Source organism: Chamaea fasciata, unplaced genomic scaffold (assembly GCF_029207755.1).
Source record: "Chamaea fasciata isolate MVZ Bird 193981 ecotype frontalis unplaced genomic scaffold, bChaFas1.0.hap1 SCAF_46, whole genome shotgun sequence".
Lineage (NCBI taxonomy): Eukaryota > Metazoa > Chordata > Aves > Passeriformes > Sylviidae > Chamaea > Chamaea fasciata.
In genome coordinates this window covers 862141-888268 of record NW_027094131.1, presented here as the reverse complement: position 1 = coordinate 888268, position 26128 = coordinate 862141, and the positions used below count along the sequence as shown (strand labels likewise).

General features: G+C 55.3%; 2 pseudogenes; both read right to left on the bottom strand.

Moving 5' to 3' along the window:
* Window positions 1-12440: 12440 nt before the first annotated feature.
* LOC136303977 (zinc finger protein 271-like) lies at window positions 12441-16431 on the bottom strand (annotated as a pseudogene).
* Window positions 16432-19672: 3241 nt separating this feature from the next.
* On the bottom strand, window positions 19673-24838 carry LOC136303976 (N-acetylmuramoyl-L-alanine amidase-like; annotated as a pseudogene).
* Window positions 24839-26128: the final 1290 nt, after the last annotated feature.

Genomic DNA, 26128 nt, shown 5'->3' with positions numbered 1-26128 from the left:
GGTGAAGTTACCGCGCCTACTGACACTGCGCCTGCTGACTTGTACTGGTTGACGCTGTACCTGCTGACGACCGACTTGTTCTGAGTTCTCTAAATGAACACACTGCAATGATTTCCCCCACCTGTTTGGCCAACTGCCTGTCGCTTCGGAGAGGACTATAAAGACCCCTGAGTTAACCACAGACTTTGAGATCTCCCCACGGAAGAAGACAGACCTATTGGCTGGACCACGAGGATTTCGTCTCTCTGTTGGTAGCTATTATCCACCCCCTCTTTCTCTTTTCTCACTATCCTTTATTTCCCTTCAAATCCCCCCTATCGCTCTTGTTGGCACTAAATAAAGGTGCATTTTTGATTGAGCAAACTGAGTTGTCCCCCGCTGTGTCTTTTGCGCCTTGAGATCCCTAAAATGAACCATCAGGTTCCCTGCATATATTTGCGGACCCTGACAACATCTAAGCAGAGCTAACAAAGATTCCATGAACTGAATCTTCTGTCTCGTTGCAGAAGCCGCAGTGCCGGCTCGAGGGAGCTGCGGTGGGAGCTGTGGGTTGTGCCGGGGATGGGGAATGTCCGGAGCCCCCGGCCAGGGGCCGGCGATAGCCACTGCCCCTTTGCTGAGCAGGGGCTCGGGGCCCTGCGGCGCCGGGCGGTCGGTGCCCGGTCAGCCCGGGACTGTGCGGGAGCCGGGAAGAGCGAGAGAGGCCGGGCCGAGCATCAGCACCGGGGCGGGCACGGCCTGGGAGGGGGCACAGCCCGGGGGGCCCGCAGAGCGTCCCTGCTGCAAAGCCCCCCCTGCGACAGCGGGGCCGCTGCCGGGATCTTCGGGGCCGGGAGGGGCCGCAGGCGGGCGTTGCAAGTGCCTCCTTTGGGGCAGGATTTTGCGGTGTCCCGGTGCTGGCTGCCGGCAGAGCCCCGGCGCTGGGCCGGGGGATGCGTGGGACCCTCCCGCGGTGGGGCTGGGGCTGCCCGGGTCAGGCGCTGCATCGTCAGCCCGGAGCCACGGTGCGATGGCCCGGTACCGACAGGGCTGGGGGTTGGGAGAGCGGAGAAGGGCGGTACTGGAGCTGGGGGAGCCTGTGCAGCCTGCGGGGGCGGACGTGCCAATAAGGGGGACCCCCAGGATCCTGGAACGTGGAGCCCGGCTAGGGGGAACCCCGGCAGGCTGGAGATGTTGGGAGCATGGACAAGGGAGACCCAGGGGTACCCCGGGGCCCTGAAACGGGGAGCCCGGACAGGCGGTACCCCTGGAGCCCCTCTGACAGCCAGCTGGGGAGCCCAGAGAAGGGGAACCTCTGGGATTCCCAGGAGCCCCAGCAGCCCAGAGAGAGGGGATACCAATACACACTGGAGCTGCAGAAGCCCAGACAGGAGGGACGCTCTGAACCCCGAAGCGGAGAGATAAGAGAGGGGGAACTCCTGGGTGGATTTTTTTTGCTGTATCTTGGTGGTTTGGGTGTTTTTGACCGTGGCTGAATCTTGATGATCTGGAGGTTTTTATGGGCAGCAGACACCTGGTGACTTCTAGAGATGGACTTGGGCAGGAGGAACACCCAAGCCAACGTGCTCACACCTTGTTTTTCTCCCAAATCCGGAATTCTATTTCCCAAAATTTGGCCACCTGGAGGAGGAGGCTGCAAGGAAGATGAAGATGCCCCAGGAGCCCAGATAGATTAGGAGGAAGTCACTGCACCTTACCCCCTCTCTCCTGCTCCATCTCCCAGCCCAGCATGACCTCTGGCTGCAGGATGTGAGAAAAGGAACCTCACTGTTTAGACTATTTTTAAAAGTTTAATGAGGCAATAAGAAGGGGCAGTGTCCAGTGCTGGGGTGTTCCTGGCTATCCGCCAAGGAGCAGGAAGGTAAATTAAGGCAGTGTTATTTATACACTGTTACTTTACTGAGGTGTATACGTATTCTTAAGTTTCATGCATTTTTCAAATATTCTTGGGAGCTTTTGATATTGCAGGAACTCTCTTGTTTTAGTTTTATACTCTGATTTATCTGCATGGCATTCTGCAGATCAGGTCAATATATTTTATTGCTTTTTGTGGTTTCATCCTGTTGTTTCACACTTCCTTGATGAGAGGAGTTAAGAAGTTCTTTTCTAATTCTCCTGTGTTGCTCTGGTTTGTGTCACTGTTTACACTTGGAGATGTCAGTCAGCAGATGTGGGAAAAAACATCATTGCTTTAGAGAGTTCTCTCAGTTACATAAAAGTGTTTTAACATCTTATGTTTTGCTAAGGCCTGCAGTATCATACATTTACTGTCTCAATAGGACACGAAATAAAGATGCTTCACTCCAGTCAGAAGGCAGTAGAAATCAGAAGGCTATTTACAATTCATTCAGCCCTTTTATAACATGCTGTGCTAAGAAGACACGTTATTTGTCCATAGAACTGAGACCTCACTCATTGGCTAAGTAACAGAAATAGCAAACAACACTGTTCCTCCCAGTGTGATACCAGTGGCCTCTAGTACAGTCCCAGTCACTCTCCATATATGATCCCAGTCTCTTCCACCAGGGTCCCAGTCATGCCTAGTTGCCCTCAGTGTAGAACCCAGTCACTTCTGCTTGCTCCCAGTTGCCCCCAGCATGGTCCCAGTTGTCCCCAGCATGGTTTGAGTTGTTCCCAGTGTGGTCACAGACACTCCCAGTATACCCCAGTTACCCTCAGCATGCTTGGAGCCATTCCCAGTCACTCCCAGTATGATCTCTGGGTGATCCCAGGAGAGCCCAGTCACTTCTAGCAGGAGCCCAAAGCTCATGGAACACCTGGAGAACACACCTGGAGGACGGTCCCTACAAGTTCTCTGGCTGCAGGATGAGCCCCAGGGAACAGAGGTCCCACCAGCACCACCACCCGAAGTAGGAGGTGGGGACAGCTCTGCAGCCTGGGGCCCCGGGACCACCAGGGGAGCCCCCAGATTGACACCTCAGCAAGTGGCTCAGTCTCAGTTTAGATATACAGGTATCTGCCAGGGAAGATTGGAGTCTCTCTTGGGATAGAGAATGTAAGCCCTCCCCTTTCCAAATTTTATAAATTTGCAATTAAAAGGCTGTCAGGCAAAGATTTTGGGAATAGGTATAGCAGTTCTTTACTAGGGATATTAAAAATACAAATGTTGTAGTACAGAAGAATAAACAAACAAACAAACAAACAAACAAACAAGAAATCCTAAAAAACCCTGTCAGAGTCAGAAACACAACCTGACACCCTGTTGGTCAGGGTGTTGGGAACAGTCCAAAGTCAGCCCACCTGGACTGGAGGATGCAGTCCTGTTGGAAGTAGAGATGGTCCTGTAGAGAAAAGGGTCCAGAGATGGGTCTGGTCTTCCTTTGGGAGTCCCGTGGGAAGACTGTGGTGACACTTATGGCTCCTTTTTATCTAGGTTAAGATGGTTTGGCTCCTCTTCCCTGGGTAGAGCATCTCACAATGGGATGATGTAATGTGTCATGTCATTGGGGAACTTTAATGGCTCATTAACAGAATATATCCCCATGGAGGTAATGCGAGAGTGAACAGAGATAAGAAACAATCCCCCACGCGGTTTTAACAGCTGGCTTGTTATCAGAAAGACAGCTGCCCCCTCCTTCCTGGAGTTGTAACAGAAAAAGAAAAAAAACCACCTCCCCACCTGGGTTTCAAAGATGGAATAGAATAAACATTTTTTGGTTATATAACCCAAGGCACTCACACAGCCCCTCATCTTGCCCCCAAAATCCCACTCTTGGGATCCCTCATCCCTCTCTGCAGTCCCCCCTCCAACATCTCCAGGCCTCTGGAAAGAGCCCAAAGGGATGGAAGTGCCTAAAACGCTGCCAAAGCACCTGAACTGCTCCCAGGTGTGGATGTTCCTGTCCACAGACCTCTCCTGGTCAGTGCCATGTGGGGCTGGGAAAGGGTTTAGAGGATCCTGAGGGGATTGGAAGGGGGTTTTAGTGGATCTTGGGGACATTTGTGGTACTAGGAGGGGTCTGTGAGGGGGTTTTGGGAGTTCCAGGAGGGTTGTGTGGCTTGGAGAGAATTTGAGTGGGTCGTAGGGGAGATGGGAAAGAGTTTTGATGGATCTTGGGGCCATTTATATTGTATGGAGTGGTTCGAGGGAGTGGGGGATAGCCGGGATCTGTGGGGTGGTTTGAGGGGGCTGGGAGTGTCTGTGGGGCTGGAAGGGGGTTTTAGGGCAGTTGTGACCCCCCAGAGCTGCCGCCCGACCCCGCCCACAAGATGCTGCCGGGAGAGAGGGGCTCGATGTTGGTGTTTGTGTTCCTGGCACTGTGGGAGTGAGGGGGGATCCCTAGGGGCCGTATGTGTCCCCCCATACCATGTGTGACCCCTGCATTCCGGTGTCACCCCCTTTTTCCTCCCCACAGGGCTCCTGACTCAGCTCCTGCTGCCCCCAGGAGGGAAGTTGGGGAGGGGGCAGAGGGGCTGCACAGCCCCCACTTGGGGATGACCCCACCCCAGCCCCTTTGTTTATCACCAAACTGGGCTTGGGGCCGCAGGGGGAAGAGGCCCAGGGGAAGCAGATCCTGCAATTGGGACAGGGCTTGGGCTCAGGGCAAGGTCCTGCCCTGCACACCTGGCTCAGGTGTGACCCTGCCCCGGGAAGGGAGTGGGACGTTCCCATTCCCACGAATCCTATCCCCAAAGTCCCACTTCAGGGACCCCTCACCTCTCTCTGCAGTCCCCCCTCCAACATCTGCAGGCCTCTGTAAGGAGCCCTGATGCCGATATAACTTAGATCAATGTTACAAGATGCTTTTATGTCTTGAGTTATCAATATAACCCGATATATCTATATAACCTGATATCAATATAACCTAAATCATGACTTTTTATATATGTATATAACCTGATACCTAAATAACCTGACTCATAGCTTTTTTTACTTATAAAAATCATAGTTTGAATCATTACTTGTCTACCTATATTACCTGATATAAATAACTTTTTATATAATGTAGTGGCTAGTAAATGGTTAACTGGTTGCTTAATGCTGAATAGACAAAAAAAGAAGAAAAAAACTTCGCCAGTTAGATTGCTTTGGAGATAGATAAATATAGTACTAATGAGAAATTGGAAAGTGTAAAGCCAATTAGCCCCAAAACAAAGAATTTAGGCTGGTTAGAATCAGACAGACCAAGGAACACCATCACTGCACATGCTCCGTAGACGTAGTTGAAAAGTTCAGATGTGAAGAAGACCTTGGAAGCTTTCATCAAAGACCCCCAATGACCCCTGAACTGGGGAGACGCAAACATAGTGCAGAAGAACTATCTAATAACCAGTAGATCATACTATGTAAATTAGTTCCAGCAGGTATGTGATGATGTTGTAGTGACACAGTTAAACTGAGCAATACTTACTGTATGAATCTATCACAGCACTTAACAAGGGTGGGTGAGTTAGGTGGAGATATCCCCCTCACCAGCAGTGCTGCAAGAAAGAAATACCTGCTCTGTAGACATCAGTGCGTGGGGATTTATTTCCATCCTGTCTTTTGGGCATCAGCCCAAAGGGATGAAAGTCCCCACCCAGGGTCCCCACCAAGCCCCAGTTTGGATCTGCAACCCCCAGTTTTCCCTGGTTCCCTCTCCTTTTCCCCAGGCCAGGTTCTCCACATCCCCAGCAGGTGGAAGCAGCCAAGAGCCCCGCGCTGCCCATCCCAACTTGTCCTGGCTCCATCCTCACTCCTCTTGCAGACTTTCAGGGGTTCAGGGAACATGGCAGGAGGAATGTGGATGGTGGACTGGTGATGGAGAAGCAGCGGGAGAAGGGCTGGGGCAATTAAGAGAAGGAGAAAGGGGAGAAGGAAGAACAGGAAAAGGAGTGGGAGGAAGAACTGGGATAGAGGAGGAGGAGCAGGGATTGGAAGCGGAGGGAGCACATGGTCCAGCCCTTTCTGTGTCCACAGTCCTCCAGTCCCCTGGGGCATTGTCCCCCTCCTGCATCTCACAGGTGACTGTGGAGGGGGAGCTCGCCCAAATATCCTGGGGTGTCCATAGTAGGGTATTTTTGGGAAGGGAGCATATTTGCAGGAGAGAGAGGGGGAATTTTTGGAGCTTGAAGGACCCCAAAGCTAAGCTGCAAGTGCCCTTTAGGGAGATTTTGGGGGTGTCCTGGGAGGTTGTTTTTCGTGGGGGGAGACAGGAGAGGGGAGAAGAGTGGGACACCAAAGTGTGCAGCCCAGAGAGAGCAGAGCCTCAGAATTCAGCCTGGGGAGGGGGAACCTCTGGAGCTCCCCGCAGCCTGAAGCAGAGTCAGGGGAAAGGGGAGCGCTGGGACCCCAAGAGCTCCAGCATGGCCCAGAGACGGGGAGGCAGGGAACCCTCAGGGGCTGCAGGCAACCCCCAGCAGCAGAGAGAAGGGGGAGCCCCAGAACCCCAGGGTCAGAAGAGGAAAGAGTGGGGAGCTTAGGGATTCCTGGGACCCCTGACAGCCTGGGGAGGGTGGGGACGCCAAAGAGGAGAACCATCAATACGTGCAGGATGCCCAGAAGTCCAAAGTGGAGAGACCAGAGAGGGGGAAGTCCTGGAGAGGGTTTTTTTTGGGACGATCATGATCCATCCAAGTCTTGTAGGGGCTCAATCTTTGTATTTCTATGGGTTTTTTCAGCTAAGTGTTGGTGGTCTAGGGTATTTTTGGGCTGAACCTTGGTGATCCGGATGTTTTTATTGACACAAAATGTGACTTCTAGAGATGAGTTTGGGCAGGAGCAATTCCCAACCAAATGCTCTCACACCTTGATTTCCCCCAAACCAGGACTTCTCATTCCCAAATGTTTGCAAGATGGAGGAGGAAGAGCTGCTAGGAAGAGGAAGATGGCCCGGGAGCCCCAGGCAGGTGAGTCAGTGCCCCTTTCCCCCTCTCTCCTGCTCCATCTCCCAGCCCAGCCTGGCCCCCGGCTGCAGGACAACCCCGCTGCCAACACCGTACTGCCGGGAACACACTGGGGGATCTCCTTCCCCTTCCCTCTGGCACGGAGGCAAATCCCATCCTCTCCTTGTCCTTCCTCCCCCAGACAAGGAGCTGAGGATGGAGACCAGGGAGGACAAATTCCTGCAGCAGAACCTGGGGGAAGAGGCCATTTATAGCAGCTCCATGGTGCAGGAATCCAACAGGGAGAAAAAGCCCTGGAGATTCCACATGAGAAGGGGCTGCAAACGCAGATCATGGGGATCCAAGGAGGAAAGATGCACCCTGGGGCAGGAAGGCAGCCACAGATGCTGCTGGAACTCGGAGCTGGGGGTCCATGAGCAGCTTCACGATGGGGAGAAGCACCACAAGTGCTCAAAATGTGGTAAGAACTTCAGACAGAGATCCTACCTGATCTGCCACTGGAGAATCCACACCACAGAGAGGACCTACAAGTGTGATAAATGCAGAAGAGGTTTCTGACCAGCTCCAGTCTCTGGCACCAACAGATTCACACGGATGAGAGGCCCTTCTGTCACCCCATAACCCATCAAGCCCACCCATGACCACACCCACCCATCATAATTAGCCCAAAATACATCACTCCCACCCATCTTCATAACCCCCACCTATCACCCCATAACCCATCACCCACCAAACCATTCACAGAAGGGATGACTATTGTCATCTCAGAAGTCATCACTCCTCACCCGTAATTACCCCAAAATCCACACCTCACCCCATAAATTATCAGGTCCCTGTGGCTCCTTGGGCGCCTTGGAGGGGGTGGAAGATGCCCTCTAGAACAGTGACCAGTGCACGCTGGCCTTGGGGACATCCCTGACACCACTCCTGTCACCGTCAGTGTCTGGGTGGCTGTAGGAGTGTTTCCAGCCCTGCAGCCGTGTCCAGCGCTGGCTCCCCGGGGACCCTCCGCCCCTTTCAGGATCCCCTCCAGGGGTGGCGGCAGTCATGGTGTGCCACTTGTAGGTCTCCAGTAGGGCGGGGGGCTCGGGGGTGGCTGGGTGGGCTTCCACCTCCATGTCTGGTGGGGGGAGGGTTGAGTTTTGGGGGTTTAGGGGTTGGATTTAGGGGGTGATGGGATGGGGGGAGTCACTTTGGGGGGTTCAGGGGCTGGATGTGGGGTTGGATGTGGGATAAGAGGAGTTGAGTTTGGGGGGTTCATGGGGTGGATTTGGGGTTTGTGGGATTGGGAGAATCCTTTTGGGGGTTGAATTTGTGACTGATGGGGTGGGGAGAATAATTCTACATTTTGGGGTTGGTGGGACAGGGGAGGCATTTTGGAGGCTGAATTTGGGAGTGATGGGATGGGGAGATTAATTTGGGGGAGTCCAGGGACTGGATTTGGAGGTGGGAGGAGGGGGCACCCCCAACCTGGCATCCCCACCTTTAAGGCTCCCAATTTGTGGAGTCCCAAATCCCCGAGGTGTCCCTGCCCACCGAGGGTTCCCAATTTTTTGAGTTCTCCTGCCCACCCGGGGGGTCCCCACCCAATGGGTGCCCACGACAGCCCCCTGCAGTCCGCACCCCTTGTGGTGACAGGGTGACAGGTGCCCCGCCACCCCCGTGCCCTGGCCACAAGGCGGGACCAGAGGCATTTCCGTGCTTCCCTTTCCCTCCCGCTCCCCCCGAAGCTTGGGAACACCCTTGACCCCCCCCCTTTGTCACCTTGGCATGCCCCTCAGTGGAGTGGGGCTTGGTGGCATCAGAAGACCCCCTCTCTGTGCCATTCTCGAAGTGGCACCTGTGTTTTTTGACACCGCCACCCGCCAATTTATGACCAGAGACCCAAAGTAGCGGGTGGCTCACATCCTACAGGATGGCGGGGGTGGTGAGTGACAACATTTTTGGGGACACGCCTGCCACTTCCACCCCCCCAACATCCCTCCAAGGATGCTGCGGGATCCCGCACCCCCGCACTACCCCGGATGCCTCATCCCCCCAGGGGACTTTGGGGACTGTCCTCATGTCCCTTTCGTCTCCACAGCACCTCCACTGCTGTGCCTGCACTTGGCCCTGGTTCCTGTCATTTCTTCCCCATGTGACTGAACAGGAGTTTCAGTCACAACCTCACCTCCTCCCCCAGGAGGTGATGTCGCTTCTTCTGCTGGGGCTGTGCCAGTGACAACGGGGGAGACACGGTGGGTCAGTCCTCGAAGGGACTGCAGGGTTGCAGTGACTCCTGGAGTCCCCCCGATGTGACAGCTGGGGGGCCCGGGATGCTGCGGTGACAGTTTGAAGGTGGGTGCTTATTTTCAGGTCTCCAGGGTGGGTCTCGAGGTCCCCTCCCATCACCACAAATTCACCCTCTCAGCCCGTGCCTTGGTGTTGCTCCCGCTCTGCAGGGACCACCTGGAGTTGATGTTCTGGAATTGAGTTTAGTTTGGGGGGTTTGGGGGTTTGGGCTACTGGGATGGGCTGGTGGGCCAGTGGGGCTGGCCAGGTTTGTGGCGATCTGGGCTAGGGGGCTGGCCAGGCTGGGGGGCTGCAGGGCCAGGGGCCGTCCAGATCACAGTCCAGCTGGAATCCATGGCTCTGATGTCCATCTGGACTAGTGTCCACCTACAGTGGGATCCATGGCTCTGGTGTCCATCTGGACCAGGATCCAACCTCTCCTTGCCCCCATCCATCCCAGGTTCCCCAGCTGGGGTTTATTCTCACTGCAGAGTGGACAAGATCCATGGTCACTCCCAAGATGACCCCAAACCCCCTCCCACCAATGGCACCAGGCCACCCACCCTGAACCCCAGGGCCACCAGTGTTCCCTGGAAGCTGAGCCAGCTCTGGATCTCCTGGAAGAGGAGATCCACAGTCCCGGGCCAGGGAGTCAAGGGCATCCAGGATGGCGAGCACCAAGTCCATGTGGCATGGGGGGACAGCTGGGGACACAGCTGGGAAGACAGGGAGTGGTGGGTGAGGGTGGGGGGCGATGCATCCAAGATGTGCCAAAAGCAAGGGGAGGGCATGCAAAACTGGAGATGGGAAAAGAAGGAAAATATCCAAAATGGGGGGGAACAGACCCAAAAGGGGGGAAAGGACACAAAATAGGGAGGAAAAGACAGAAAATAGGGAGAAAGGACCCAAAAGAGGCAGTGTTGGGGGTTAGGTTTGTTCCCTCCTTTTCTAAAGAATTTTTTCCCTATAAGTTACCAAAGAGACCAAGTGTTGGATACTTGAGAGTACTTAACCGAAACAAAGAGGTGGACAAAGGTGGAAGGGGGAGATAACGCAGGTAAAACACAGAGCTTGAGGCAGCTGCGTGCTTTTCGGGCTTTTCTTTTTCCGGCGTTCGGAGAGAGAGAGAACGGCTGTTGCTGGCTGGAAGAGTTTCACTGTGGCCAAAGGGATCCAGTCCTGGGAAATCTACTATCACCGGTCCGGCCTGAATCCTGAGTTTTCTCTGCCACTCGCGGAAGCTGGGCCGCTTTCTGCCTCGCCTTCGGCTTCTTCAGCGCTGCTCCCCTTGCTCCAGCGTGACCCTGCACCCCCTGCGCTGCCGGGACATCCTGCCCCTGCCTGCCGGGACACCCTGCCATCCCAGCGACCAGCCCGGGACTTTTCCACTGTTTCAGCTTGGTGCTCTGAGGATCCTGCAGGGACAGCGAAACCAAACTGCCCTGGGTTTTGTGAAACAAAGCCCTCAAGGTTCTTGGTACTGTTTTCGTTTGTTATTAATGCTGTAGTTTTTGGTGAGGTTTTTTTTTGTGTTTGTTTGCTTTGTAATGCATACTAGTAAAGAACTGCTATTCCTATTTCCCAAATCTTTGCCTAAGAGCCTCTGATTGTAATTTATAATTGAAAAAGAAAAAAAAAAGGGGTGGAGGGGGGGTTTTTTACACTCTCCATACCAAAAGAAACTGCAGTTGTTTTTTTATTACCTGGCAAATATCTGTCTTCCTAAACCAAGACAGGCAGAAAGGACCCAAAATAGGAGGGGGAAGGACCCAAAATCAGCAGACAAAGGGTATCATAGGATTTTGTGGAGTGTCACAGGGTGTCGTGGGATGCCCCTACCTGTGATGGGACAGGTGAAGATGCTCAGCATCAGGAACAGCCACAGGAATGTCCTGAGGGAAGCAGGGACACCCTGTGGGACACAGGGACACCTTGAGGGATACAGCCCTGGGACATTGGGGACTTTGGGCCCACCGGAGGTGGGGGACAGGGACTCACAAGGGGGATTGGGACACACAGAGGGGCGACAGGGAGCCACGGCGGGGGATGGTGACATATGGAGGGGAGGGGACATGATGTGGACAGGACAAACATCAGAGGACGATGTTGCCACACCTGGGGGTACACTCCCACCAGGATGCCTTCAGGGATACCCAGTGTGTGGCCGTGTGACCCCATGGGTGACACTGACCCTTGCCCTGTGCCCAGGGGCAGTTGGGGTCCCCTGAGTGCAGTGGCCCTGAGGCACCCTGATTGCTGTCACTCGCTTCTGGGCCACTTGTCCCCAGCTGAACAAGTTCCTTGTCCTGCCCTGGTCAGTGGTGACATTTGGCTAGTGACCACGGTGGTGACAGTGGGGCCATGGTGGCAGGAAGTGCATCGGGCAGCGCTTCATCATGCCTGAGATGAAGGTGCTGGTGGCGCTGTGCTGGCGCAGGTGGTGGCATGGATGCAGTCCCAGTTCATGTCCCCATCCATGTCTCCCAAAGTCCATGCCCTTGTCCCCACAGGTCTCCATCCATGGCCATGTCCCCCCATGGACCCACCCATTTCATTGTTCTCAACCTGTCCCCATCCATGTCTTAGTTCAACATCTTTATTTTTACCGCAGCTTCAGGGCTTTCAAAAGGATGAACGGAAACCTTTTTGTTTCAAGGCCAAACCAAAAGGATTTGCAGGTCCCTGCTGGCAGAGCATCCATGTGCTTGGGTGGGTGGGAAGAACCTATTTTGGAGGGGGTTCCACGCCACTGTCTCCACAATCGTAGGTTTTGACCCAGTCCGTCCCCGTTTGCTGTGGAAGATGCCCATGGGCCAGAGAGAATTGAAACAATGGATTTGTGTTGGAGAAGATCTCCAAGGTCATGCAGTGCTGCTTGATGCCACCAGAAGATGCAAAAAGTGGGATTTTTCTGGTGTCAGAAGTCAACAAATCTGCTCTCCACAATGGATTTCTGATGTTAGTCTGTGAATGCGTCCAGGTGCCGACGGGGAGCCAGGAGGATGTGGAGCCCCCCCAGCCAGATGGCATCCCAACAGGGATCACAAGCACCATAGATCACCGGGGCTCTGCCCACTGGGGCTCACTGGGGATCATCCAGCGCGGATCCTTCCATGGGGGATGGAGCTGGAGAAGTGCACAAAGCTCTTCCTGCACTCAGGGCACACGCAGGGCTTCCCTTAATGGTGGCTCCATTGGTGTTGGTCAAGGCTGAGCAGTGCCTAAAGCTCTTCCCACACTCAGGACACTTGTAGGGCCTGTCCTCGGTGTGGATGCGCCAGTGGCTGATAAAGGTGGAGTTCTCCCTGAAGCCCTTCCAAATCTTAGCAGTGAAAGGGCCTCTCATCTGTTTGAATGCGCTGGTGCAGTAGGAGATTGGAGCTGTTGGGAAACCTCTTCCTGCATTTCTCACACCCGTAGGGCCTCTCCCCAGTGTGAATCCTTTCGTGGACAATCAGGGTGAAGCTCTAGCTGAAGCTTCTCCCATGTGCCCCACACTTGTAGGGCCATTGCCCCATGTGGATTTCCTGGTGGCGAATCAGGTAGGATCTCTGGCTGAAGCTCTTCTCACATTTTGAGCACTTGTGGGGCTTCTGCCCATCGTGAAGCTGCTCATGGATCCCCAGCTCCAAGATCTGGCCACATCTCCAGCTGCCATCCCAACCCAGGGTGGATCTTTCCTCCTTGGATCCCTGTGATCTGTTTGCAGCCCCTCTTTGTGTGGGATCTCCATGGCTTTTCCTCCCCTTGGGATTCCTGCACCGTGGAGCTGCTCAAAACGGCCTCTTCCATGAGGTCCTGCTGTGGGGATTTGTTCTCCCTTGTTTCTGTCTTAGCTGGGGGAGGAAGGGCAGGAGAGGATGGGATTTGCCTCCGTGCCACAGGGAAGGGGGAAGAGATCCCCCCAGTGCATCTCTAGCAGGATGGTGCTGGCAGCAGAATTGTCCTGCAGCCAGGGGTGAGGCTGGGCTGAGAGAGGGAGCAGGAGAGAGGGGGAGAGGGGCAGTTACTTCCTCCTCACCTGCCTGGGGTCTCCAGGCCATCCTCCTCGTGGCCTCCTCTTCCTCCATCATGCCAATGTTTCGGAATGGGAAATCCTAGTTTTGGGGGAAAAGAAGGGCTGAGCGCGTTTGGTTTGATGGTCCCGCTGCCCAAGTGCAGCTGCAGAAGTCAGTGCCCCTTTCAGTCTCAGGGGGGCCCGGACACCAGTCATGTCCAGGCTACCCCACCCCTCTAGGCATCCAGGGGTCCCTTGGCTCTGGGATCGCCCCCCTGTCCTCTCCCCACTTCGGGGCTCCTGCGTTCACCCCCTACTCTCCTGGGGATCCACAAACCTTATATCGCCCCTCTGCCTGCCGGTACTGGGCAATTTCTATGTGGGACCCCCCCAAGGCCCCTCAAGGGGCATTTCTGGCTCAGCTTTGAGGTCCTGCAAGATACAAACATCCCCTGCCCTGCAAAAACCCCTCCTGGAGACCCACGTCCCCAATGAACTTGGGAGGAGCTTCTCCTCCCCAATGAACTGCGAGTTCCAGGGGGGGTGATGCTGCTGGAGCCAGGGAAGCTGCGGCCCGAGTAGGTGGGAGGGGGTGGCTGCTGTTCCTACTGCTCCTATTCCTTCAGCTCCTGCTGTTCTTCCCGCTCCTGCCATTCCCTTTCCTTGTCCTTCTCCCCTGTCCCTCCTCTTCCTCCCGCTCCTCCTCTGCTCCCATCCCGACCCGGGCGTTGCCGACACCAAAAACAGCCGCGCTCTGCCCTGGGGGGTTCCAAAGCGGCCCCGCCCCGGGCGGCACTGGGAGCAAACCCGAGAGCAGCGGGAGCGATCCTGGGAGCCCCGGGAAGGAATTGGGGAGCGCTTTCCCTCCCAGTATCGCTCGTACTGGGAGCGCCGGGAGGGAACTGGGAGGAAACAGCGCCCGGACTCGGCTGCAGCCGGCGCTGGGCGAGGCCAAGTCATAGGGCGTGGTTATGCAAATATAGGCGCGATCGCGATCTGTGATTGGTGGGCGGGAGCAGCGCGGGGTTTCCTCGGTGAGCTGAGGGTTAGGAGGGGAACGCAGTGATGGCGGCGGCGTCCGGTGAGAGGGAACAGGGACCGGGAATGGGGACGGGGAGTAGGGATGGGGACCCGAACTGAGAATGGCTCCTGGGATGGGAATATTGGAACGGGATAGGGAAGTTGGAAACAGCGACTGGAGAGAGACTATGGGATGAGGATTAGTGTTCCAAAGCGTTGCGGTGAAACACATGCGGGGCTGCGAGCTCTGCAGCTGGGCCTCCCCTGGGCTGCTGCGGCCCAGGGCCCAAAGGCTGGAGCTGCAGCCTTGCTCCTGTGTCAAGAACAGGAGGCTCCTGCAGGCCCGTGTCCCCTCCGTGTCCCCAGCATGAGGGAGGGCTCTGAGGCACGGCGGGTGCTGGCAGGAGGGGCTGCTCTGGCCAGCCGGGGGCCTGTGAGAAATGGCCAAAGCCTTGTGCTCTGTGCAGCCGGCCAAGGACAGCAGCAGGGCTGAAGGGATCGTGTGCCACAGGCAGCCCGAGCTGTGGAGCCCTCAGGGCCCCGTGTGAGAGGCGGCCCTGGGGTATGGCACTGGGAATGGGGACAGGGACCGGGAATGGGGACAGAAATCGGGAATACGGGACAAGGACAAGGAGCGGGACCAGGAATAGGGAGAGGGACCAGGAATGCAACCAGAAATCAAACCAGGAAAGGGGACTGGGACCAGGAATCAGGAATAGGGCACAGGAACCAAGAATAGAACTGGGAATGGGGAACAGGGACTGGGAATAGGAAACAGGGACTGGGAATGGAGAGATGGATGGAGAATAGGGACATGGATTTGGAATGGGACTTGGAATACAGGACAGGACCAGGAATGGGACTGGGAATGGGGACAGGGACCAGGAATGGTACCAAGTATTTGGGAGAGAGATGTGGAATGTGACCTGGGATGGGAATATGGGAACAGGACAGGGAATTTGGAAACAGGACCAGAGAGGCAATATGGGACAGGAGTTAGGAAGATGGGACCAGGATCAGAAACAGGAATATGGTAATGTGACAGGGAATGGAAATATGGAAACAGGGCAGGGAATATAGAAATGGAAATGTGTGACCAGCAGTGGGACCAGGAATTGGAGAACGGGAACACAGCTGCAATAAGGGACTGGGAATACGGGAATGGAAACCTGAAAGAGATTACCGGACAGGGAATGAGATCAGGAATGGGATCTGGACTGGAGTGTGCAGGACAGGACCAGGAGTGGGGTAACATGGGAACAGGGGTACATGGGAACACTTCCAGGGCAGGGGGTCCTTGATCAGCTGCGCCACAACCTCTGCCAGGATCTCCCAAGGCAGCCGGAGCCACTCAGCCTGGGGTGCCCAAAGCTCTGAATGACCAACAAGTCCCTTCCAGGAACCCTCAATTCCCTCACACCCAGCATCCCCCACATCCCCTGGATAATCCTCCCATGTCCTCATCCATGTCTTAGTGAAATGACTTTATTTTTACCCCAGTTTGGGGTGTTTGGAAAGGACAAAGAGAAATGAAAATCCAGGCCATGAGGAGCCAGGAGGACAAGCAGCCCCCAGCCAGGTATCTTCCCAACATGGATCACTGGCACCACAGACCACCGGGGCTCTGCCCACCGGGGCTCACTGGGGATCATTCAGTGTGGAACCTCCAACGGGGGATGGAGCTGGAGCAGTGCATGAAACTCTTCCTGCACTCACAGGGCACTCCCTTAGTGGTGCCTCCGTTGGTGTCTGGTCAAGGCTGAGCTGTGCCTAAAGCTCTTCCCACACTCAGGACACTTGTAGGGCCTCTCCTTGGTGTGGATGTGCTGGTGGGCACTAAGTGTAGAGGTCTGGGAGAAGCTCTTCCCACACTCAAAACACTCGTAGGGCCTCTCCCCAGTGTGGATGCGCCGGTGCTTGATGTGGTGGGAGTTGTCCCTCAAGCCCTTCCCACAGTCAGGGCAGTGGAATGGCCTCTCATCTGTGTGAATCTGCTGATGCCTGAGGAGATCAGAGATCGTCTGAAATCTCTTCCTGCATTTACCACAGTCATAGGGCTGTTCCCCTGTGTGGGTCCTCTGGTGGACAAGCAGGTCGCAGCTAGTCTTGAAGCTCTTCCCACACTTCCCACACTCGTAGGGCCCTTCCCCCATGTGGATTCTCCAGTGGCGGATCAGGCTGGATTTTTTGCTGAAGCTCTTCTCACATTTTGAGCACTTGTGGGGCTTCTGCCCATCGTGAAGCTGCTCAGGGACCTCCAGCTCCAAGCGCCAGCTGTCTCCCCGGCCCAGGATGGATCATTCCTCCTCAGATTCCGGTGATCTGCGTTTGCAGCCCCTCCTTGTGTGGGATCTCCGGGGCTTTTCCTCGTCTTGGGATTTCTGTGCCATGGAGCTGCTCTAAACAGCATCTTCCACAAGGTTCTGTCCTGGGGATTTGTTCCCCCTGGTCTCTGTCTTCAGCTCCTCGTCTGGGGGAGAAAGGACAAGGAGAGGATGGGATTTGCCTCCATGTCACAGGGTGGGAGAAGTATATTTCTGCATTGCGTCCTCGGCACGATGGCCTTGGCAGCGGGGTCCCCCTGCAGCCAGGGGTGAGGCTGGGCTGAGAGAGGGAGCAGGAGAGAGGGAGAAAGGGGCAGTGACTTCCTCCTCACCTGCCTGGGGCTCCTGGACCGTCTTCGTCTTCCTTGTGACGTCCTCCTCCATCATGCCAATGTTTTGGAATGGGAAATCCTAGTTTTGGGGGAAGAGAAGGGCTGATCGCGTTGGGTTTGATGGTCCCGCTGCCCAAGTGCAGCTGCAGAAGTCAGTGCCCCTTTCAGTCTCAGGGGGGCCCGGACCCAGGTAATGTCCAGGGTCCCCTCTCGCCCCCCCCGCCTCCAGGCTGCCGGGCGTCCCCAGTCTCCGGGATCGCTCCTTTGCGCTCTCCCCGCTCCGGGGCTCCCACGTTCCCCGCCGGCTCCTGGAGATCCCCAAACCTCATATCGCCCCTCTGCCCGCCGGTACCGGGCGATCGCCACGTTGGATCCCCCCAAAGATCCCTCCAGGGGCATTTCTCGATCGTCTTTGGGGTCCTGCAAGATGCAAACATCCCCTGCCCCACAAATAAAATCTCCCGGAGATCCCCAGGTGGATTTGGGGCTAGCTCCCTTTCCCCGCTCACCTGCGGATTCCAGGGGGGAAGGCGATGCTGCCGGAGCCGGGGAAGCTGCGGCCAGAACGGGCGGGCGGGAGAACCGCGCGATGTCTACGCTGCTCCTCCTCCTCTTCCTCCCGGTTCCCCTTCTTCCTTCGCCCCCTCCGTTCCTCTAGTTCTGCTCCTCCTGCTCCTCCCATTCCCTTTCCTTCTACTCCTTCTCTGTCCCTCCCTCTTCCTCCCGCTCGTCCTCCGCTCCCAGCCCGGGCCGTGCCGACACCCAAAAGCAGCCGCGCTCTGCCCTGGGGGGGTTCCAAAGCGGCCCCGCCCCGCGCGGCACTGGGAGAGATACTGGGAGCGATCCTGGGAGCAGCGGGAAGGAACTGGGAGCGCTTTCCCTCCCAGTATTGTTCGTACTGGGAGCGCTGGGAGGGAACTGGGAGGAAACAGCGCCCGGACGCGGCTCCAGCCCGCAGGGGGCGGGGCCAAGAAGTAGGGCGTGGTTATGCAAATAGAGAAGCTTTCGCGAGCTGTGATTGGTGGGTGGGAGCAGCGCGGGGTTCCTCGGTGAGCTGAGGGCCGGGATGGGGCCGGAGAGGTGGCGGCGGCGTCCGATGAGAGGGGACAGGAATCGGGAATGGAGACGGGGCCTGGGAATGGGCCCGGGAATAGAGACTGCCACAGGAAATGGGGACAGGGACCGGTAATGTGGACTTGGACAGGAAGTGAGGACAGGGATTGGGAATGGGGACAAGGACCAGGAATGGGAAGAGGGAGTAGAGACCGGGAATGGGACCGGGAATGGGGACAGGGGCCGGTGTTCTGGTTTAGGGGAGATTTGGGAGGAAACCTCTGGAAACCAAACCAAAGCGGTCCCTCCCCCAACTGGTCCGGGAATAAAATTCCTTAGAGAAAAGTGGAAAAAACTCTTTATTCAACAAGCAGAGTGCCCACAAGCACAAAAACAATGAACGATATCAAACAACAAATACTCTAGCCGTTCTGAAGAGAGATGGCAAAATGGAGCAGCCCTCTTGCCGTGGGTTGTAACTCAGCTCACCCTGTCTCTTATCAGTCCCTGTGGCGCTTGAAAATGCCATCCTGGGCCTCCGTGGGCTGCAGGCGTGAACTCCAGATGTTTTTCTGGGTTTTCAGTCCAGAACAGGTTTAAATAGTGCCAAGAAAAAAAAAAAAAAGTCCAGGGAGTATCTGTGGCTCACCTAGCCAAAAACTAACTGAAAAAGCAAAGGAGAACTCTCTCTCGCTGTCCATCTGTAGACAACACAGTCCAGGAGCAGAATGCAGAGGAGTGAGTACAGTTTCTGCAAACGAACCCCGCGCTGCTTCTTCCACCTCCTTCACTCTCAGAACCAGTCTTAAAGGTGTAGAACTTAATATCCTGCAAAACCAGAATGGACAACTGGGGATACAAGCATCATAAAGTCACTCCAGGACACAGTGACAGGACAATGACAATGGCAATGATGGCGACACTGACAATAACATTGACAGTGACAATGACAGTGCCACCCTGTGTCTATTGTGTCATGTTTTACAATCGCATCCACAGTGGGTGAGTTCGGATCCCCCTAGACACCCATGTGGCCATCTGGAAGTGCCACTGCCCCTAGCTGCCCAGCAGAGGTGACACTGGGTGACACTGGGTGACATTGGGTGACACTGGGTGACACTGGGCTGTGGGTGTGTCCCCTGGGATTGCCACCACCCCTCCCTACCTGGCAGAGGTGACAATGGGTGACAGGGGATGACAATGGGTGGTGGGGACAAGGGGACAGCATGCCAGGCGGACAGGGTGCCAGGCCGCCAGGGAGACAGAGTAACATGGTGATGCGGGGACAGGGTGACATGGGGACAAGTGCCCGCCACCCCCATGCCCCGGGTGCAGGTGGGACCAGAGGTGTTTCCAACATGCCCTGACCATGCTTCCCCTCCCCCCACTGCTCCCCTCACCCCTTGGGGACACCCCTTACTCCCCTTTGTCACCTTGCAGTGCACCTCAGGGGGTAGCATGGTGGCACTGCAGGACCTCCTCTCTGTGCCATCCCCGAGGTGGCACCTGTGGTTTTTGTCACAGCCACCCACCAATTTGTCACCAGGCGCCCCAAACTGGAGGGTGGCCCACATCCTATGGAAGGGGGTGTGACAACATTTTTTGGGTCACCCTGGCCACTTCCACCCTGCCTCATGCCCCTGATGATGCTGCTCGACACCACACCTGCCACACTGCCCTGGTTGCAGCATCCTCCAAGGAGACCCTGGGGACTTTGGTGACTGTCCCCATGTCCCCACCCTGGTCCCTTGTGGTACCTCCGTGGCAACGCCTGTGCTCGGCCCTGGTTCCTGTCGCAGCTTCCTGAAGTGACCAGGCAGGACTTTTAGTTACACCCTCAACTCATCCTCCTCTTCTTCCTTCTCCTTCTCCTCCTCCTCTTCCTCTTCCTCTTCCTCTTCCCCTTCCTCCTCTTCCTCTTCCTCTTCCTCTTCCTCTTCCTTCTCCTCCTCCTCTGCCTCCTCGTCTGGGAGGTGATGCTACCTTCTCCCGCTGGGGATGCACCAGTGACACCAAGGGGACACCGTGGGTTGCTCCTCGAAGGAATTGCAGGGTCACAGTGGCTCTTGAAGTCCCTCTGAAATGGCAGCTGAGGGTCCCAGGATGCTGCAGGTGCCAATTTGGGGGGTGGGTGGTCCTTTTGGGGGGCATTGGGGTCTCCAGGGTGGCTCACGAAGTCCCCTCCCGTCACCACAGAATCACTCCCAGCCTGAGCCTCAGTATCCCTCTTGCTCTGCAGGGACCACCCGGAGCCGATGTTCTGGAATTGGGTTTATTTTGGGGAGTTTTGGGCTTGGGACTACTGAGATGGGCTGGTGGGTCATTGGGGTGAGCCAGGATGGTGCCAGGCTGGTGATCATCTGGGCTGGGGGCTGGCCAGGCTGGGGGGATGCAGGGCCAGGGGCTGTCCAGACCAGAGTCTGGCATGGATCCATGGCTCTGGTGTCCATCTGGATCAGTGTCCAACTTCTCCTGCCCCCATCCATCCCAGGCTCCCTGGCCGGGGCTGCTCCTCACTGCAGCGTGGACAAGACACACAGTTAGTCCCAAGATGACCCCAAACCCCTCCCACCAACCCCACCAGGCCACCCACTCCAGGCCTCAGGATCACCGGTGTCCCCTGGAAGCCAGGCCAGCTCTGAATCTCCTGGAAGAGGACATTGCCAGGGCAGTCAGTGTGACTGAGCTGGCAATGGGCAGCCGGACATGGCTGGAGCGGACGGGAGGGCAGGAGCTCATCCTGCACCAGGGCCAGTGTGCCGGGGTCTGGCAGGGTGACTGTGATGTCCCCAATGATGCCAACGCTGAAGCCTCGGGTGTTGTAGCCCTTGATGTGGGCACCCCCCAGTGCCACCCTTGGCCCTCAAACAGGTACTCGTCTGAGCCCACCACAAAACTATGATGGCACAATTGGGACAGCAAGGGGGACAGTGGGGAACAGTGGTGGGGGTTGTGGGAGAACAGTGGTGGTTTCCTCAAAGGAACAGGGATGGGGACAGTGAGGGGATAATGGCAGGGATTGAAGGGGGAACAGTGGTGGGGACAATGTGGGGACAATGGTGGGTGCTATAGGGGCTTACGGGGACAGAAGTGGAACAGGGATGGTGACTGTGAGGGGACAGTGGTGGGCACCATGAAGGAGGCAATGATACGGACTGCAAGGGGACAGTGGTGGGGACCACAGGGGATGACAGTGACCATGGAGGTTGACAGGGACCATGGAGAGACAATGACTGGCTCCATGGGGGATGACAGGAACCAGTGGAGGTGACAGTGCCCACAGGGGTACAATGAAAGGAATCAAGGGGGTGTCAAGAACTGTGAGGGTGACAGTGCCCATAGGAGTATAATGACAGGAACTAGAGGTGTGACAGGGACTGTGGGGGTGACAGGAAACAATGGAGTACAATGACCAGCCCCACAGGGAGTGACTGAGTCCCCCACAGGGACTGTGGTGGGTAACAGGGACTGAAGGAGACGATGGGAACCACAGGGGATGACACTGCCCATGGAAGGTGACAGGAACCAATGGGAGTGACAGTCCCCAGAGAGGTACAATGATCACCCCCAGAAGGGGTGCCAGGCCCGTGGTGGGTCCCATTGCCCCGGGAAGGTGACAGTGACCTGTAGCCAATGTCATCCCAGCTGCGGGTGTCCTGGTGGAAGCACTGCATGTCCTTCATGGCGTGGGTGCAGGTGCCAAAGGTCCGGCAGGGCCGTGATGGCTCCAGGCTGTGGTGCAGGATCACTGAGCCCAGCAGGGGCTGCAGCAGGGCCAGGGTGCCCTGGTAGGGACAGGCATCCTACAGGCAGTGGGGCACAATAGTTGGGCACTCTGCGGGGGCAACAGGGTGGAGGTGTTACCTGAGATCTTGGGAACAAGGCAAAGGCCTTATGGGGACATGGGGATTGATGGGGACATGGTAGAGTCCATGTGGGGACAAAGAGCTGGATATGTCCCCTGAGCCATTGGAGACATAGTAGAGGCCTTGTGTGGACATAAGGGGTGACAATCCCTGTCCGAGAGGTGACAACCACTCTTTAGGGGGTGACAACTCAGTTTTGGGGTGACGATGCCCATATGAGCAGTGACAATCCCTTTTTGGGAGGTGACAACCCCATTTAGGGGGTGACAGTGCCCATTTGTGTGGTGACAGTGCCTGTTTAGGGGGTGACCATGCCATTTAGGTGGTTACACCACTGCTTAAGGGGTGACAGTCCCTGTCTGTGAGGTGACAACTCCTGTTTAGGGGATGACAACTGCCATTTGAGGGGTGACACCCCAATTTAGGAGGTGGCACCCTGCCTGTAACCCACATAGTGCTTGCTGAACTCCCGCGCTGTCCAATGAGCCATGGCCGCCACCTCCTGTGTCCCCACATCCCTCAGGACCTCCGGGCTGGGCGACAGTGTCCTCAGCATCCCCAAAACCTTTGCCATCTCCTTCTCCAGCCGTCTCTGTCCCATCAGTGCCCCAAAATCCTGGCGATGGTAACTGCTGGGGGAGTCTCCTCACTTCCAAGCCATTCCCAGTGCCACAGTAGCCCTGGAGCAGCTCGGCCACCGGGAGGGGTCCCCGGACCAGCCGTGTCCCCAGGACCATCCCATCCATGACCCCGATGGCCACAGGGTCGGGGACAGGGGACGCCTCAAGGTGTAATTCTGGGGGTTCTCCATGTCCCCCAGCAGCTGCCAAGTCCCAGTGCAGTGGCGTTGTTGTCATGCCCCTGTTGCCAGCCGGTAGGATGTCCCCAAAGCCTCGGCAATAGTGACAGCCAAGAGGAACTTGGCAGGCAGTTCGGGGGTGAGGAGGGGTTGCCCAAAGCCACCGGATCTCAGTCCCGCCTCGATGCCAGACAGAGGGGAACTGAGAGCAGGTGGTCCCAGCACCCCGGGGTGCTGCAGACCCCCAGCCCCCTCCCCAAGGATGCAACGGTATCAGGGGAGCCACCCTGGGATGTTGAGCACCAAGTCCATGTGGCGAGGGGTTCAGTTGGGGACACAGGGGGTGGGAAGTGAGGAGGGTTAAGGATTGGGGGTTAGAGGAGGGGGAGGCATCCAAAAATGTGCCAAAATCGTGGGGAGGGTACCCAAAATTGGGGGAAGAATCCAAAAGAGTGGGAAAGGACCCAAAGTAGAGGGAAATGACACAAAGTAAGAGGGAAAGGACACAAAATCAGAGGACGAAGGATGTCACAGGGTCTTGTGGCATGTCCTATGCCCAGCACCCAGTCAGTGTGGTGCAGGGGAACAGCTGGGGACATAGCTGGGGGGGGACAGGGGGTGAGGGGGTGAGAGGGATTAAGGGATGGGAGTGATTTGTTTTGGGGGGATGCATCCAAAAATGTGCCAAAAGCAAGGGGAGGGAGCCCAAAATTGGGGGAAAGGATGGAAAAGGGGGAAAGGTATCCAAAAGAGGGGGAAGGGACCCAAAATAGGGGGAAAGGAGGCAAAATAAGGGAAGACACAAAAGAGGGTGTTATAGGTGAACAGTGCAATGGTTGGCTCTCACAATTAAAGGATGAATATTGTGTGTACGTTAAGAGAAATTTTATAGATATATAGTGTTATAAATACATGTTATATGATTGGCTTTTCACAAATATTGAAATGAATACTGTATGTGTAATGTTAGAAAGTTATGTTGTATTAATATAGTGTGTTATAAATGTATATTATAAAGTTGGCTTCCTGCAAATATAGGTGAATACTGTATGTATAAAGATACAGTTTTTATTTCTGCTAATAGCAAAATTTATACATGGTAGTGAAATAGCTGTTATGTAGTTATGCTTGTAACTGGATGGCCTATTTGGTTGGGATAGTATCCAGTGAACATATGATGGGGACCCTGCTGCTGACATGCCAGTTATCAACACTGACCATCTGTGGAAGGTGGGGACCAAGGCCCAAGCTGGAGGTGGTAACGAAGACACAGCCGAGAAACACGCATGCTCTAAAAAGGTGGATCCAAGGAGGGACCATGCTAAACAGTTCCTGGAATATGGAAACTAGTTTGTGAAAAAGTTTGAATATGCAACAGACTGGCGCAATAGAAAAGGTACTTAAAGAAGGCCTCTGAAATAGCAGGGTGTGCACTTGGCTGAATGCCGGATTACCCAGCATGGTCGTACTTTGCTTTTTTTTCCTGTTTCCTAATTGTCCTATTTTTTTTATTAAACCTATTTCTTAAAATATACCAAGAAACTGAACTTTGTTTTTCACATATAGTTATGTGATTGTGATATGTCCTCCCATAGTCCTCTTTCCCCTCCGCCTTGCACTGTGGTCATGGAATGGCCTTGGTAGTCCAGGCATTGGGAGAGGGCCCGTTTGTTACTATGGGGAACACCTATCCTCCAATCAAGATGTGAGAAATGATCTCCACAAATGGACGGCAAAGAAGGAGTTGACTGACAAGACATTGGGAGGGGCTGGGAGTAGAAAAGGCAAAGCGTGCATTCTTGTGAATGGGCACATGATGCTTTCATCTTACACTCTGAGCGCTGCTCTCTCTCCTTATTCAGTCTTTTGCTGTATTTTGTGAAGGTTTAATAAATCTTTGAAATTTTAAAAGTGAGCGTCGTTTCTCACAAGGCTGAAAAGACACAAAATAGGAGACAAAGGATCCAGAATAGGGGGAAAGGACCTAAAATAGAGGGAAAGTATCAAAAATAGGGGGGAAAGGAACCAAAGTAAGGGGAAAAGGATGAAAAACAGGGGGAGAAACATGAAATATGGGGAAAGGAACCAAAACAGGGAGAAAGAACTATAAAATAGGGGGAAGGACCTAAAAACAGAGGGAAAAGGATCGAAAATAGGGAGAAAAAGACACAAAATAGGGAGAAGACACCCCAAATAGGGGAAAAGGTCCCAAAATCAGAGGACAAAGGATGTTGTGGGGTGGTACAGCATGTCCCAGGGTGTTGCAGTGTGTCCCTACCTGTGCCAGGGTGGGCATACACACTCAGTGCCAGCAGCAGCCATGGGAACATCCTGAGGGATACGAGGGCACCCTGGGGGCATGGGTGCACCTTGAGGGACAGAGAAACACCCTGCGGGACACAGCCCCAGGACCTTGGGAATTTGGCGCTACTGGGGGCAGGGAAAGCATGGTGGCCCTGGGACACCCTGGTGGCTGTGACCCACTTCCGAACCACTTGGCCCCAGCTGAACAAGTTCCCTGTCCTGCCCTGGTGGGTGTAGACATTCGGCTGGAACACCATGGTGGAGACAGTGGGGACATGGTGGCAGGAACTGCATCAGGCAGTGCTTCACCATGGCCGAGATGAAGGTGCTGGTGGCGCTGACACTGATACTGTCTCAGTTCATGATCCAATCCATGTCCATGTCCCCCCGACGTCCTCACCAATGTCCATGTCCCGCCCATGTCTGTGTCGCACATGTCCCCATCCATGTCTGTGTCTCCTCAAAACCCACCCATGGCCGTGTCCCCATCCATGTCCATGTCCTCACATACACCACCCATGTAATTTTCCCCCACAAGTCCCCATCCATCCATCCATCCATCCATCCATCCATCCATGCCTTAGTTCAGCATCTTTAATTTTTACTCCAATTTCAGGGGTTTCAAAGGGATGAACAGACACCTTTCCAAGGCCAAAAGAAACTGAATTCTCTGTCCCTGCTGGCAGAGCCTCCATGGCTTCAGTGGATGGGAAGATCCTCTTTAGGAGGGGTTTTCACCCCACTGTCTCCACAATCATGAGTTTTCCCACAATCTGTCTCCATTTACCTGTAGAATACGCCCCTGGGCCAGGGAGAATTAAAATGATGGATTTATGTTGGAGAATACCTCCAACATGATCCAGCATTGCTTACTGCCACCAGAAGATACAAAAAGTGAGATTTTCCTGGGGTCAGAAGTCAACAAATCCACTCTCCATAATGGATTTCTGATGTTGATCCATGAATGTGTCCAGGTGCCCACAGGGAGTCAGGATGATGTGGAGCCCCCCAGCCAGGTGTTTTCCCTACATGGATCATCAACACCATGGATCACTGGGAGTCTGCCCACCGGGGGTCGCTGGGGATCATCCAGCACGAATGCTCCTGCTGGAGAGGGAGCTGGACAGGGGATGGAGCTGGAGCAGTGCACAAAGCTCTTCCCGCACTCGGGGCACTCACAGGGCTTCCCTTAGTGGTGCCTCCATTGGTGTTGGGTCCAGGCAGAGCTCCTGGAGAACCTCTTCCCACACTAGGGAGACTTGTAGAGCCTCTCCCTGGTGTGGATGCGCCAGTGCGTGACAAGGGTGGAGTTGTGC